This window comes from Schistocerca serialis, chromosome 4 (assembly GCF_023864345.2).
Source record: "Schistocerca serialis cubense isolate TAMUIC-IGC-003099 chromosome 4, iqSchSeri2.2, whole genome shotgun sequence".
Lineage (NCBI taxonomy): Eukaryota > Metazoa > Arthropoda > Insecta > Orthoptera > Acrididae > Schistocerca > Schistocerca serialis.
The window spans coordinates 36051022-36064288 of NC_064641.1; the positions used below are offsets into that span (position 1 = coordinate 36051022).

The 13267-nt window shown below is 53.3% G+C and overlaps 29 non-coding genes across 29 annotated transcripts; 6 read left to right on the forward strand and 23 right to left on the reverse strand.

Moving 5' to 3' along the window:
• Position 1: 1 nt before the first annotated feature.
• On the reverse strand, positions 2–73 carry Trnae-uuc (transfer RNA glutamic acid (anticodon UUC)). The gene has a single exon. It is a non-coding gene; the product is annotated as a tRNA-Glu (tRNA).
• A 322-nt stretch (positions 74–395) lies between these two features.
• On the reverse strand, positions 396–468 carry Trnam-cau (transfer RNA methionine (anticodon CAU)). The gene has a single exon. It is a non-coding gene; the product is annotated as a tRNA-Met (tRNA).
• An 813-nt stretch (positions 469–1281) lies between these two features.
• On the forward strand, positions 1282–1353 carry Trnag-ucc (transfer RNA glycine (anticodon UCC)). The gene has a single exon. It is a non-coding gene; the product is annotated as a tRNA-Gly (tRNA).
• Positions 1354–1631: 278 nt separating this feature from the next.
• Trnas-aga (transfer RNA serine (anticodon AGA)) lies at positions 1632–1713 on the reverse strand. Its single transcript has one exon. It is a non-coding gene; the product is annotated as a tRNA-Ser (tRNA).
• Positions 1714–1853: 140 nt separating this feature from the next.
• On the reverse strand, positions 1854–1926 carry Trnak-uuu (transfer RNA lysine (anticodon UUU)). Its single transcript has one exon. It is a non-coding gene; the product is annotated as a tRNA-Lys (tRNA).
• A 279-nt stretch (positions 1927–2205) lies between these two features.
• On the reverse strand, positions 2206–2277 carry Trnae-uuc (transfer RNA glutamic acid (anticodon UUC)). The gene has a single exon. It is a non-coding gene; the product is annotated as a tRNA-Glu (tRNA).
• A 322-nt stretch (positions 2278–2599) lies between these two features.
• Positions 2600–2672, reverse strand: Trnam-cau (transfer RNA methionine (anticodon CAU)). The gene has a single exon. It is a non-coding gene; the product is annotated as a tRNA-Met (tRNA).
• Positions 2673–3485: 813 nt separating this feature from the next.
• Trnag-ucc (transfer RNA glycine (anticodon UCC)) lies at positions 3486–3557 on the forward strand. Its single transcript has one exon. It is a non-coding gene; the product is annotated as a tRNA-Gly (tRNA).
• A 278-nt stretch (positions 3558–3835) lies between these two features.
• Positions 3836–3917, reverse strand: Trnas-aga (transfer RNA serine (anticodon AGA)). Its single transcript has one exon. It is a non-coding gene; the product is annotated as a tRNA-Ser (tRNA).
• A 140-nt stretch (positions 3918–4057) lies between these two features.
• On the reverse strand, positions 4058–4130 carry Trnak-uuu (transfer RNA lysine (anticodon UUU)). The gene has a single exon. It is a non-coding gene; the product is annotated as a tRNA-Lys (tRNA).
• A 279-nt stretch (positions 4131–4409) lies between these two features.
• On the reverse strand, positions 4410–4481 carry Trnae-uuc (transfer RNA glutamic acid (anticodon UUC)). Its single transcript has one exon. It is a non-coding gene; the product is annotated as a tRNA-Glu (tRNA).
• Positions 4482–4803: 322 nt separating this feature from the next.
• Trnam-cau (transfer RNA methionine (anticodon CAU)) lies at positions 4804–4876 on the reverse strand. Its single transcript has one exon. It is a non-coding gene; the product is annotated as a tRNA-Met (tRNA).
• An 813-nt stretch (positions 4877–5689) lies between these two features.
• Trnag-ucc (transfer RNA glycine (anticodon UCC)) lies at positions 5690–5761 on the forward strand. Its single transcript has one exon. It is a non-coding gene; the product is annotated as a tRNA-Gly (tRNA).
• Positions 5762–6039: 278 nt separating this feature from the next.
• On the reverse strand, positions 6040–6121 carry Trnas-aga (transfer RNA serine (anticodon AGA)). The gene has a single exon. It is a non-coding gene; the product is annotated as a tRNA-Ser (tRNA).
• Positions 6122–6261: 140 nt separating this feature from the next.
• Trnak-uuu (transfer RNA lysine (anticodon UUU)) lies at positions 6262–6334 on the reverse strand. The gene has a single exon. It is a non-coding gene; the product is annotated as a tRNA-Lys (tRNA).
• A 279-nt stretch (positions 6335–6613) lies between these two features.
• Trnae-uuc (transfer RNA glutamic acid (anticodon UUC)) lies at positions 6614–6685 on the reverse strand. Its single transcript has one exon. It is a non-coding gene; the product is annotated as a tRNA-Glu (tRNA).
• Positions 6686–7007: 322 nt separating this feature from the next.
• On the reverse strand, positions 7008–7080 carry Trnam-cau (transfer RNA methionine (anticodon CAU)). The gene has a single exon. It is a non-coding gene; the product is annotated as a tRNA-Met (tRNA).
• Positions 7081–7893: 813 nt separating this feature from the next.
• Trnag-ucc (transfer RNA glycine (anticodon UCC)) lies at positions 7894–7965 on the forward strand. Its single transcript has one exon. It is a non-coding gene; the product is annotated as a tRNA-Gly (tRNA).
• A 278-nt stretch (positions 7966–8243) lies between these two features.
• Positions 8244–8325, reverse strand: Trnas-aga (transfer RNA serine (anticodon AGA)). The gene has a single exon. It is a non-coding gene; the product is annotated as a tRNA-Ser (tRNA).
• Positions 8326–8465: 140 nt separating this feature from the next.
• Positions 8466–8538, reverse strand: Trnak-uuu (transfer RNA lysine (anticodon UUU)). Its single transcript has one exon. It is a non-coding gene; the product is annotated as a tRNA-Lys (tRNA).
• A 279-nt stretch (positions 8539–8817) lies between these two features.
• Trnae-uuc (transfer RNA glutamic acid (anticodon UUC)) lies at positions 8818–8889 on the reverse strand. Its single transcript has one exon. It is a non-coding gene; the product is annotated as a tRNA-Glu (tRNA).
• Positions 8890–9211: 322 nt separating this feature from the next.
• On the reverse strand, positions 9212–9284 carry Trnam-cau (transfer RNA methionine (anticodon CAU)). Its single transcript has one exon. It is a non-coding gene; the product is annotated as a tRNA-Met (tRNA).
• An 813-nt stretch (positions 9285–10097) lies between these two features.
• On the forward strand, positions 10098–10169 carry Trnag-ucc (transfer RNA glycine (anticodon UCC)). Its single transcript has one exon. It is a non-coding gene; the product is annotated as a tRNA-Gly (tRNA).
• A 278-nt stretch (positions 10170–10447) lies between these two features.
• On the reverse strand, positions 10448–10529 carry Trnas-aga (transfer RNA serine (anticodon AGA)). Its single transcript has one exon. It is a non-coding gene; the product is annotated as a tRNA-Ser (tRNA).
• A 140-nt stretch (positions 10530–10669) lies between these two features.
• Trnak-uuu (transfer RNA lysine (anticodon UUU)) lies at positions 10670–10742 on the reverse strand. Its single transcript has one exon. It is a non-coding gene; the product is annotated as a tRNA-Lys (tRNA).
• A 279-nt stretch (positions 10743–11021) lies between these two features.
• Trnae-uuc (transfer RNA glutamic acid (anticodon UUC)) lies at positions 11022–11093 on the reverse strand. The gene has a single exon. It is a non-coding gene; the product is annotated as a tRNA-Glu (tRNA).
• Positions 11094–11415: 322 nt separating this feature from the next.
• Positions 11416–11488, reverse strand: Trnam-cau (transfer RNA methionine (anticodon CAU)). Its single transcript has one exon. It is a non-coding gene; the product is annotated as a tRNA-Met (tRNA).
• An 813-nt stretch (positions 11489–12301) lies between these two features.
• On the forward strand, positions 12302–12373 carry Trnag-ucc (transfer RNA glycine (anticodon UCC)). The gene has a single exon. It is a non-coding gene; the product is annotated as a tRNA-Gly (tRNA).
• A 705-nt stretch (positions 12374–13078) lies between these two features.
• Trnak-uuu (transfer RNA lysine (anticodon UUU)) lies at positions 13079–13151 on the reverse strand. Its single transcript has one exon. It is a non-coding gene; the product is annotated as a tRNA-Lys (tRNA).
• Between the last annotated feature and the right edge of the window lie 116 nt (positions 13152–13267).

The following is a 13267-nucleotide window of genomic DNA, read 5'->3' on the forward strand; positions in this document are numbered from 1 at the left end:
CTTCCGGTACCGGGAATCGAACCCTGGCCTCCTGGGTGAAAGCCAGGTATCCTAGCCACTAGACCACACCGGATTTGCTCGATAAGTGTCAGATTTACTCCCTCTCCTCTGGCATTTCGTGCTGAATCCGGACTCAGTGGTGTTCTCTGTTTGCGAGCATATTTGCGCCTACAGACTGGCATGGCGCACAGCTCGAAACTGACTATTCATTGCTGTTTGCATCATATTTTACTCATAACAGGGGAGGAGAAAGGTCAAAGCTGTACCTTGCCATAGCTGGATGTAAACATTTTGACGCTGAGGCGTGGACTCCTTGTGGATAACAAACGACAATTCAGTTCGTTCCCTAGCAACAGCAACGCCGTTAATTCAGCCATGATGTACAGCAAATTATATGCCCCGGGTGAGGATCGAACTCACGACCTTAAGATTATGAGACTTACGCGCTGCCCACTGCGCTACCGAGGCACGTCTGCAACCAACGTCCCAGGAAACTTGGTAAGCCTCGCATATTAGAGATAGACAGTTTGCGCTTTCTCAAGAATCTGTTGTGTTGCTACACGTGCTTTCCCGAATTGCTAGATTAAACTGCTGCCGCGGCTTTTCCAACGGAAAGCAGCACTGCCTGAGGTTACAGTACATCGCCCTTGCGGCACCTGAACACAGCGGCCTGTAGGGCCAGGCTGACGCTAGAGTTCAGAAATAGCACGCGTCCGTCCAAGTACGGTCTCTTGCGTGCTGCGTGTTTGGTTCTTCTCACAGCGAATCCTGCTATACATTTCTGAGGCTGACGCAGCTCAAACGAGCAATCGGCGCGGCAGCATTATAGCGAGAACAGCAAAACGATGCATCGGCCGGGAATCGAACCCGGGCCGCCCGCGTGGTAGGCGAACAACCTGCCGCTTTTTTTGTTGTTGTTCTCATTTTTTTAGTTGCATTTGTTGGGGGCGGTCGACCGTGCTTCCCGAGCATATTCCAGAGTAGCTGTCTGCAGGGAAAGTGGGATTGCCACCCAACGACGCCGGATACAACCGAAAAAAGTGCTACACACGCGGAGTCCCCCACTACACTGCCTTAAAGCGACCGCTCATCACTATCGTGTGAGTAACCTTGCGGCCGCGGCGACGAGTCTTGCCCAAAGACGCAGCGTGCGTGGAGGCGCTGCCCGAACGCGTGTGGATGCACCCTCCTACCTCGTAAAGCGCCTACAGCTACTATCACCGTGGGCCGCTGCCGGCGGGCGGGAAGCCGACACAGCGCGGCGTCACGGGCAGCGGCTGTGCGGTGGTGGTGTAATGGTGAGCATAGTTGCCTTCCAAGCAGTTGATCCGGGTTCGATTCCCGGCCACCGCAACGGGCGCAAATTTTTACGTATGAGTATGTGAGCCACGTGCTGTTAAATTAACGTTTTCTTTCCGTCGTTGCTCCACGCAGGCCATCCTGTAGTATGTCCCGACTTGTCCCGACTTTGCTCGGCTGACGCGAAAGCTGACGCTTGGAATTCGCCCTTATCAAGAGGACAGGCGATATAAACGGCTGTGAGAGGTGAGGTGTAGCGAAGTACCAAAACGACAGGCAAACTGCGAAATTTTCTGCTCCTTCTTCTTAAACAAAAAAATAAAAAAAAGAGACGCAGTCGGTAGGACTCGAACCTACGCTCCCAGAGGGAATCTGATTTCTAGTCAGACGCCTTAACCACTCGGCCACGACTGCTCGCAGCCAAAAAGTTCCCTCGAATCGTGAAAACTCAAACCGTTCTGCGCAGTATGTTGACAGGAAACGAACTCCGTGCACTGATTACGGCAGGGCTACCAGCGCTACGAGACGAGCCATTACGGAAGCGTTAAAATCTTCGCCCGGACAGGGACTCGAACCCTGGACCCTTAGGTTAAAAGCCTAATGCTCTACCGACTGAGCTATCCGGGCTCACACTTGTTGGGGGATGGAGCAGCTGCAGGCAATGTGAATAACTGGAACGCGTAATTGCTGGCTTCTGGCGCAACTGGCGACTTCACCGACTTGCCACTGACGCTGGTAGCAGCCCAACAGCGGACCAGTGCCTCTTCTCCCTTTATCCAGGTGCTGACAGTAATTGCATCTCGTGCCTTTTTTCCCCGATTACGCTCGGTTGAAGCTCCGGAAGGAGGGCGACAAACGAGGGTTGGAGGGCCAAAACATGGAGGGTCGTGTGCGCAAAAACTTCGCTTCCGGTACCGGGAATCGAACCCTGGCCTCCTGGGTGAAAGCCAGGTATCCTAGCCACTAGACCACACCGGATTTGCTCGATAAGTGTCAGATTTACTCCCTCTCCTCTGGCATTTCGTGCTGAATCCGGACTCAGTGGTGTTCTCTGTTTGCGAGCATATTTGCGCCTACAGACTGGCATGGCGCACAGCTCGAAACTGACTATTCATTGCTGTTTGCATCATATTTTACTCATAACAGGGGAGGAGAAAGGTCAAAGCTGTACCTTGCCATAGCTGGATGTAAACATTTTGACGCTGAGGCGTGGACTCCTTGTGGATAACAAACGACAATTCAGTTCGTTCCCTAGCAACAGCAACGCCGTTAATTCAGCCATGATGTACAGCAAATTATATGCCCCGGGTGAGGATCGAACTCACGACCTTAAGATTATGAGACTTACGCGCTGCCCACTGCGCTACCGAGGCACGTCTGCAACCAACGTCCCAGGAAACTTGGTAAGCCTCGCATATTAGAGATAGACAGTTTGCGCTTTCTCAAGAATCTGTTGTGTTGCTACACGTGCTTTCCCGAATTGCTAGATTAAACTGCTGCCGCGGCTTTTCCAACGGAAAGCAGCACTGCCTGAGGTTACAGTACATCGCCCTTGCGGCACCTGAACACAGCGGCCTGTAGGGCCAGGCTGACGCTAGAGTTCAGAAATAGCACGCGTCCGTCCAAGTACGGTCTCTTGCGTGCTGCGTGTTTGGTTCTTCTCACAGCGAATCCTGCTATACATTTCTGAGGCTGACGCAGCTCAAACGAGCAATCGGCGCGGCAGCATTATAGCGAGAACAGCAAAACGATGCATCGGCCGGGAATCGAACCCGGGCCGCCCGCGTGGTAGGCGAACAACCTGCCGCTTTTTTTGTTGTTGTTCTCATTTTTTTAGTTGCATTTGTTGGGGGCGGTCGACCGTGCTTCCCGAGCATATTCCAGAGTAGCTGTCTGCAGGGAAAGTGGGATTGCCACCCAACGACGCCGGATACAACCGAAAAAAGTGCTACACACGCGGAGTCCCCCACTACACTGCCTTAAAGCGACCGCTCATCACTATCGTGTGAGTAACCTTGCGGCCGCGGCGACGAGTCTTGCCCAAAGACGCAGCGTGCGTGGAGGCGCTGCCCGAACGCGTGTGGATGCACCCTCCTACCTCGTAAAGCGCCTACAGCTACTATCACCGTGGGCCGCTGCCGGCGGGCGGGAAGCCGACACAGCGCGGCGTCACGGGCAGCGGCTGTGCGGTGGTGGTGTAATGGTGAGCATAGTTGCCTTCCAAGCAGTTGATCCGGGTTCGATTCCCGGCCACCGCAACGGGCGCAAATTTTTACGTATGAGTATGTGAGCCACGTGCTGTTAAATTAACGTTTTCTTTCCGTCGTTGCTCCACGCAGGCCATCCTGTAGTATGTCCCGACTTGTCCCGACTTTGCTCGGCTGACGCGAAAGCTGACGCTTGGAATTCGCCCTTATCAAGAGGACAGGCGATATAAACGGCTGTGAGAGGTGAGGTGTAGCGAAGTACCAAAACGACAGGCAAACTGCGAAATTTTCTGCTCCTTCTTCTTAAACAAAAAAATAAAAAAAAGAGACGCAGTCGGTAGGACTCGAACCTACGCTCCCAGAGGGAATCTGATTTCTAGTCAGACGCCTTAACCACTCGGCCACGACTGCTCGCAGCCAAAAAGTTCCCTCGAATCGTGAAAACTCAAACCGTTCTGCGCAGTATGTTGACAGGAAACGAACTCCGTGCACTGATTACGGCAGGGCTACCAGCGCTACGAGACGAGCCATTACGGAAGCGTTAAAATCTTCGCCCGGACAGGGACTCGAACCCTGGACCCTTAGGTTAAAAGCCTAATGCTCTACCGACTGAGCTATCCGGGCTCACACTTGTTGGGGGATGGAGCAGCTGCAGGCAATGTGAATAACTGGAACGCGTAATTGCTGGCTTCTGGCGCAACTGGCGACTTCACCGACTTGCCACTGACGCTGGTAGCAGCCCAACAGCGGACCAGTGCCTCTTCTCCCTTTATCCCGGTGCTGACAGTAATTGCATCTCGTGCCTTTTTTCCCCGATTACGCTCGGTTGAAGCTCCGGAAGGAGGGCGACAAACGAGGGTTGGAGGGCCAAAACATGGAGGGTCGTGTGCGCAAAAACTTCGCTTCCGGTACCGGGAATCGAACCCTGGCCTCCTGGGTGAAAGCCAGGTATCCTAGCCACTAGACCACACCGGATTTGCTCGATAAGTGTCAGATTTACTCCCTCTCCTCTGGCATTTCGTGCTGAATCCGGACTCAGTGGTGTTCTCTGTTTGCGAGCATATTTGCGCCTACAGACTGGCATGGCGCACAGCTCGAAACTGACTATTCATTGCTGTTTGCATCATATTTTACTCATAACAGGGGAGGAGAAAGGTCAAAGCTGTACCTTGCCATAGCTGGATGTAAACATTTTGACGCTGAGGCGTGGACTCCTTGTGGATAACAAACGACAATTCAGTTCGTTCCCTAGCAACAGCAACGCCGTTAATTCAGCCATGATGTACAGCAAATTATATGCCCCGGGTGAGGATCGAACTCACGACCTTAAGATTATGAGACTTACGCGCTGCCCACTGCGCTACCGAGGCACGTCTGCAACCAACGTCCCAGGAAACTTGGTAAGCCTCGCATATTAGAGATAGACAGTTTGCGCTTTCTCAAGAATCTGTTGTGTTGCTACACGTGCTTTCCCGAATTGCTAGATTAAACTGCTGCCGCGGCTTTTCCAACGGAAAGCAGCACTGCCTGAGGTTACAGTACATCGCCCTTGCGGCACCTGAACACAGCGGCCTGTAGGGCCAGGCTGACGCTAGAGTTCAGAAATAGCACGCGTCCGTCCAAGTACGGTCTCTTGCGTGCTGCGTGTTTGGTTCTTCTCACAGCGAATCCTGCTATACATTTCTGAGGCTGACGCAGCTCAAACGAGCAATCGGCGCGGCAGCATTATAGCGAGAACAGCAAAACGATGCATCGGCCGGGAATCGAACCCGGGCCGCCCGCGTGGTAGGCGAACAACCTGCCGCTTTTTTTGTTGTTGTTCTCATTTTTTTAGTTGCATTTGTTGGGGGCGGTCGACCGTGCTTCCCGAGCATATTCCAGAGTAGCTGTCTGCAGGGAAAGTGGGATTGCCACCCAACGACGCCGGATACAACCGAAAAAAGTGCTACACACGCGGAGTCCCCCACTACACTGCCTTAAAGCGACCGCTCATCACTATCGTGTGAGTAACCTTGCGGCCGCGGCGACGAGTCTTGCCCAAAGACGCAGCGTGCGTGGAGGCGCTGCCCGAACGCGTGTGGATGCACCCTCCTACCTCGTAAAGCGCCTACAGCTACTATCACCGTGGGCCGCTGCCGGCGGGCGGGAAGCCGACACAGCGCGGCGTCACGGGCAGCGGCTGTGCGGTGGTGGTGTAATGGTGAGCATAGTTGCCTTCCAAGCAGTTGATCCGGGTTCGATTCCCGGCCACCGCAACGGGCGCAAATTTTTACGTATGAGTATGTGAGCCACGTGCTGTTAAATTAACGTTTTCTTTCCGTCGTTGCTCCACGCAGGCCATCCTGTAGTATGTCCCGACTTGTCCCGACTTTGCTCGGCTGACGCGAATGCTGACGCTTGGAATTCGCCCTTATCAAGAGGACAGGCGATATAAACGGCTGTGAGAGGTGAGGTGTAGCGAAGTACCAAAACGACAGGCAAACTGCGAAATTTTCTGCTCCTTCTTCTTAAACAAAAAAATAAAAAAAAGAGACGCAGTCGGTAGGACTCGAACCTACGCTCCCAGAGGGAATCTGATTTCTAGTCAGACGCCTTAACCACTCGGCCACGACTGCTCGCAGCCAAAAAGTTCCCTCGAATCGTGAAAACTCGAACCGTTCTGCGCAGTATGTTGACAGGAAACGAACTCCGTGCACTGATTACGGCAGGGCTACCAGCGCTACGAGACGAGCCATTACGGAAGCGTTAAAATCTTCGCCCGGACAGGGACTCGAACCCTGGACCCTTAGGTTAAAAGCCTAATGCTCTACCGACTGAGCTATCCGGGCTCACACTTGTTGGGGGATGGAGCAGCTGCAGGCAATGTGAATAACTGGAACGCGTAATTGCTGGCTTCTGGCGCAACTGGCGACTTCACCGACTTGCCACTGACGCTGGTAGCAGCCCAACAGCGGACCAGTGCCTCTTCTCCCTTTATCCCGGTGCTGACAGTAATTGCATCTCGTGCCTTTTTTCCCCGATTACGCTCGGTTGAAGCTCCGGAAGGAGGGCGACAAACGAGGGTTGGAGGGCCAAAACATGGAGGGTCGTGTGCGCAAAAACTTCGCTTCCGGTACCGGGAATCGAACCCTGGCCTCCTGGGTGAAAGCCAGGTATCCTAGCCACTAGACCACACCGGATTTGCTCGATAAGTGTCAGATTTACTCCCTCTCCTCTGGCATTTCGTGCTGAATCCGGACTCAGTGGTGTTCTCTGTTTGCGAGCATATTTGCGCCTACAGACTGGCATGGCGCACAGCTCGAAACTGACTATTCATTGCTGTTTGCATCATATTTTACTCATAACAGGGGAGGAGAAAGGTCAAAGCTGTACCTTGCCATAGCTGGATGTAAACATTTTGACGCTGAGGCGTGGACTCCTTGTGGATAACAAACGACAATTCAGTTCGTTCCCTAGCAACAGCAACGCCGTTAATTCAGCCATGATGTACAGCAAATTATATGCCCCGGGTGAGGATCGAACTCACGACCTTAAGATTATGAGACTTACGCGCTGCCCACTGCGCTACCGAGGCACGTCTGCAACCAACGTCCCAGGAAACTTGGTAAGCCTCGCATATTAGAGATAGACAGTTTGCGCTTTCTCAAGAATCTGTTGTGTTGCTACACGTGCTTTCCCGAATTGCTAGATTAAACTGCTGCCGCGGCTTTTCCAACGGAAAGCAGCACTGCCTGAGGTTACAGTACATCGCCCTTGCGGCACCTGAACACAGCGGCCTGTAGGGCCAGGCTGACGCTAGAGTTCAGAAATAGCACGCGTCCGTCCAAGTACGGTCTCTTGCGTGCTGCGTGTTTGGTTCTTCTCACAGCGAATCCTGCTATACATTTCTGAGGCTGACGCAGCTCAAACGAGCAATCGGCGCGGCAGCATTATAGCGAGAACAGCAAAACGATGCATCGGCCGGGAATCGAACCCGGGCCGCCCGCGTGGTAGGCGAACAACCTGCCGCTTTTTTTGTTGTTGTTCTCATTTTTTTAGTTGCATTTGTTGGGGGCGGTCGACCGTGCTTCCCGAGCATATTCCAGAGTAGCTGTCTGCAGGGAAAGTGGGATTGCCACCCAACGACGCCGGATACAACCGAAAAAAGTGCTACACACGCGGAGTCCCCCACTACACTGCCTTAAAGCGACCGCTCATCACTATCGTGTGAGTAACCTTGCGGCCGCGGCGACGAGTCTTGCCCAAAGACGCAGCGTGCGTGGAGGCGCTGCCCGAACGCGTGTGGATGCACCCTCCTACCTCGTAAAGCGCCTACAGCTACTATCACCGTGGGCCGCTGCCGGCGGGCGGGAAGCCGACACAGCGCGGCGTCACGGGCAGCGGCTGTGCGGTGGTGGTGTAATGGTGAGCATAGTTGCCTTCCAAGCAGTTGATCCGGGTTCGATTCCCGGCCACCGCAACGGGCGCAAATTTTTACGTATGAGTATGTGAGCCACGTGCTGTTAAATTAACGTTTTCTTTCCGTCGTTGCTCCACGCAGGCCATCCTGTAGTATGTCCCGACTTGTCCCGACTTTGCTCGGCTGACGCGAAAGCTGACGCTTGGAATTCGCCCTTATCAAGAGGACAGGCGATATAAACGGCTGTGAGAGGTGAGGTGTAGCGAAGTACCAAAACGACAGGCAAACTGCGAAATTTTCTGCTCCTTCTTCTTAAACAAAAAAATAAAAAAAAGAGACGCAGTCGGTAGGACTCGAACCTACGCTCCCAGAGGGAATCTGATTTCTAGTCAGACGCCTTAACCACTCGGCCACGACTGCTCGCAGCCAAAAAGTTCCCTCGAATCGTGAAAACTCAAACCGTTCTGCGCAGTATGTTGACAGGAAACGAACTCCGTGCACTGATTACGGCAGGGCTACCAGCGCTACGAGACGAGCCATTACGGAAGCGTTAAAATCTTCGCCCGGACAGGGACTCGAACCCTGGACCCTTAGGTTAAAAGCCTAATGCTCTACCGACTGAGCTATCCGGGCTCACACTTGTTGGGGGATGGAGCAGCTGCAGGCAATGTGAATAACTGGAACGCGTAATTGCTGGCTTCTGGCGCAACTGGCGACTTCACCGACTTGCCACTGACGCTGGTAGCAGCCCAACAGCGGACCAGTGCCTCTTCTCCCTTTATCCCGGTGCTGACAGTAATTGCATCTCGTGCCTTTTTTCCCCGATTACGCTCGGTTGAAGCTCCGGAAGGAGGGCGACAAACGAGGGTTGGAGGGCCAAAACATGGAGGGTCGTGTGCGCAAAAACTTCGCTTCCGGTACCGGGAATCGAACCCTGGCCTCCTGGGTGAAAGCCAGGTATCCTAGCCACTAGACCACACCGGATTTGCTCGATAAGTGTCAGATTTACTCCCTCTCCTCTGGCATTTCGTGCTGAATCCGGACTCAGTGGTGTTCTCTGTTTGCGAGCATATTTGCGCCTACAGACTGGCATGGCGCACAGCTCGAAACTGACTATTCATTGCTGTTTGCATCATATTTTACTCATAACAGGGGAGGAGAAAGGTCAAAGCTGTACCTTGCCATAGCTGGATGTAAACATTTTGACGCTGAGGCGTGGACTCCTTGTGGATAACAAACGACAATTCAGTTCGTTCCCTAGCAACAGCAACGCCGTTAATTCAGCCATGATGTACAGCAAATTATATGCCCCGGGTGAGGATCGAACTCACGACCTTAAGATTATGAGACTTACGCGCTGCCCACTGCGCTACCGAGGCACGTCTGCAACCAACGTCCCAGGAAACTTGGTAAGCCTCGCATATTAGAGATAGACAGTTTGCGCTTTCTCAAGAATCTGTTGTGTTGCTACACGTGCTTTCCCGAATTGCTAGATTAAACTGCTGCCGCGGCTTTTCCAACGGAAAGCAGCACTGCCTGAGGTTACAGTACATCGCCCTTGCGGCACCTGAACACAGCGGCCTGTAGGGCCAGGCTGACGCTAGAGTTCAGAAATAGCACGCGTCCGTCCAAGTACGGTCTCTTGCGTGCTGCGTGTTTGGTTCTTCTCACAGCGAATCCTGCTATACATTTCTGAGGCTGACGCAGCTCAAACGAGCAATCGGCGCGGCAGCATTATAGCGAGAACAGCAAAACGATGCATCGGCCGGGAATCGAACCCGGGCCGCCCGCGTGGTAGGCGAACAACCTGCCGCTTTTTTTGTTGTTGTTCTCATTTTTTTAGTTGCATTTGTTGGGGGCGGTCGACCGTGCTTCCCGAGCATATTCCAGAGTAGCTGTCTGCAGGGAAAGTGGGATTGCCACCCAACGACGCCGGATACAACCGAAAAAAGTGCTACACACGCGGAGTCCCCCACTACACTGCCTTAAAGCGACCGCTCATCACTATCGTGTGAGTAACCTTGCGGCCGCGGCGACGAGTCTTGCCCAAAGACGCAGCGTGCGTGGAGGCGCTGCCCGAACGCGTGTGGATGCACCCTCCTACCTCGTAAAGCGCCTACAGCTACTATCACCGTGGGCCGCTGCCGGCGGGCGGGAAGCCGACACAGCGCGGCGTCACGGGCAGCGGCTGTGCGGTGGTGGTGTAATGGTGAGCATAGTTGCCTTCCAAGCAGTTGATCCGGGTTCGATTCCCGGCCACCGCAACGGGCGCAAATTTTTACGTATGAGTATGTGAGCCACGTGCTGTTAAATTAACGTTTTCTTTCCGTCGTTGCTCCACGCAGGCCATCCTGTAGTATGTCCCGACTTGTCCCGACTTTGCTCGGCTGACGCGAAAGCTGACGCTTGGAATTCGCCCTTATCAAGAGGACAGGCGATATAAACGGCTGTGAGAGGTGAGGTGTAGCGAAGTACCAAAACGACAGGCAAACTGCGAAATTTTCTGCTCCTTCTTCTTAAACAAAAAAATAAAAAAAAGAGACGCAGTCGGTAGGACTCGAACCTACGCTCCCAGAGGGAATCTGATTTCTAGTCAGACGCCTTAACCACTCGGCCACGACTGCTCGCAGCCAAAAAGTTCCCTCGAATCGTGAAAACTCAAACCGTTCTGCGCAGTATGTTGACAGGAAACGAACTCCGTGCACTGATTACGGCAGGGCTACCAGCGCTACGAGACGAGCCATTACGGAAGCGTTAAAATCTTCGCCCGGACAGGGACTCGAACCCTGGACCCTTAGGTTAAAAGCCTAATGCTCTACCGACTGAGCTATCCGGGCTCACACTTGTTGGGGGATGGAGCAGCTGCAGGCAATGTGAATAACTGGAACGCGTAATTGCTGGCTTCTGGCGCAACTGGCGACTTCACCGACTTGCCACTGACGCTGGTAGCAGCCCAACAGCGGACCAGTGCCTCTTCTCCCTTTATCCCGGTGCTGACAGTAATTGCATCTCGTGCCTTTTTTCCCCGATTACGCTCGGTTGAAGCTCCGGAAGGAGGGCGACAAACGAGGGTTGGAGGGCCAAAACATGGAGGGTCGTGTGCGCAAAAACTTCGCTTCCGGTACCGGGAATCGAACCCTGGCCTCCTGGGTGAAAGCCAGGTATCCTAGCCACTAGACCACACCGGATTTGCTCGATAAGTGTCAGATTTACTCCCTCTCCTCTGGCATTTCGTGCTGAATCCGGACTCAGTGGTGTTCTCTGTTTGCGAGCATATTTGCGCCTACAGACTGGCATGGCGCACAGCTCGAAACTGACTATTCATTGCTGTTTGCATCATATTTTACTCATAACAGGGGAGGAGAAAGGTCAAAGCTGTACCTTGCCATAGCTGGATGTAAACATTTTGACGCTGAGGCGTGGACTCCTTGTGGATAACAAACGACAATTCAGTTCGTTCCCTAGCAACAGCAACGCCGTTAATTCAGCCATGATGTACAGCAAATTATATGCCCCGGGTGAGGATCGAACTCACGACCTTAAGATTATGAGACTTACGCGCTGCCCACTGCGCTACCGAGGCACGTCTGCAACCAACGTCCCAGGAAACTTGGTAAGCCTCGCATATTAGAGATAGACAGTTTGCGCTTTCTCAAGAATCTGTTGTGTTGCTACACGTGCTTTCCCGAATTGCTAGATTAAACTGCTGCCGCGGCTTTTCCAACGGAAAGCAGCACTGCCTGAGGTTACAGTACATCGCCCTTGCGGCACCTGAACACAGCGGCCTGTAGGGCCAGGCTGACGCTAGAGTTCAGAAATAGCACGCGTCCGTCCAAGTACGGTCTCTTGCGTGCTGCGTGTTTGGTTCTTCTCACAGCGAATCCTGCTATACATTTCTGAGGCTGACGCAGCTCAAACGAGCAATCGGCGCGGCAGCATTATAGCGAGAACAGCAAAACGATGCATCGGCCGGGAATCGAACCCGGGCCGCCCGCGTGGTAGGCGAACAACCTGCCGCTTTTTTTGTTGTTGTTCTCATTTTTTTAGTTGCATTTGTTGGGGGCGGTCGACCGTGCTTCCCGAGCATATTCCAGAGTAGCTGTCTGCAGGGAAAGTGGGATTGCCACCCAACGACGCCGGATACAACCGAAAAAAGTGCTACACACGCGGAGTCCCCCACTACACTGCCTTAAAGCGACCGCTCATCACTATCGTGTGAGTAACCTTGCGGCCGCGGCGACGAGTCTTGCCCAAAGACGCAGCGTGCGTGGAGGCGCTGCCCGAACGCGTGTGGATGCACCCTCCTACCTCGTAAAGCGCCTACAGCTACTATCACCGTGGGCCGCTGCCGGCGGGCGGGAAGCCGACACAGCGCGGCGTCACGGGCAGCGGCTGTGCGGTGGTGGTGTAATGGTGAGCATAGTTGCCTTCCAAGCAGTTGATCCGGGTTCGATTCCCGGCCACCGCAACGGGCGCAAATTTTTACGTATGAGTATGTGAGCCACGTGCTGTTAAATTAACGTTTTCTTTCCGTCGTTGCTCCACGCAGGCCATCCTGTAGTATGTCCCGACTTGTCCCGACTTTGCTCGGCTGACGCGAATGCTGACGCTTGGAATTCGCCCTTATCAAGAGGACAGGCGATATAAACGGCTGTGAGAGGTGAGGTGTAGCGAAGTACCAAAACGACAGGCAAACTGCGAAATTTTCTGCTCCTTCTTCTTAAACAAAAAAATAAAAAAAAGAGACGCAGTCGGTAGGACTCGAACCTACGCTCCCAGAAGGAATCTGATTTCTAGTCAGACGCCTTAACCACTTTTTTTTTTTTTTTTTTTTTTTTTTTTTTACTCTCATTTTGTTCGCTTTTGTTCGTTGCATCTGCTCGGGGCGGACGTCGTAAGACGTCAATTGAAGTTCGTTGTTGATCGATTAACTCAGTTTTTTATTACAGAGGGCAGCTAACCCTCTGGCCGAACACGCTGAGCTACCGTGCCGGCAAAATTTTCGCTCGAGGGGAACCACTCGGCCACGACTGCTCGCAGCCAAAAGTTCCCTCGAATCGTGAAAACTCAAACCGTTCTGCGCAGTATGTTGACAGGAAACGAACTCCGTGCACTGATTACGGCAGGGCTACCAGCGCTACGAGACGAGCCATTACGGAAGCGTTAAAATCTTCGCCCGGACAGGAACTCGAACCCTGGACCCTTAGGTTAAAAGCCTAATGCTCTACCGACTGAGCTATCCGGGCTCACACTTGTTGGGGGATGGAGCAGCTGCAGGCAATGTGAATAACTGGAACGCGTAATTGCTGGCTTCTGGCGCAACTGGCGACTTCACCGACTTGCCACTGACGCTGGTAGCAGC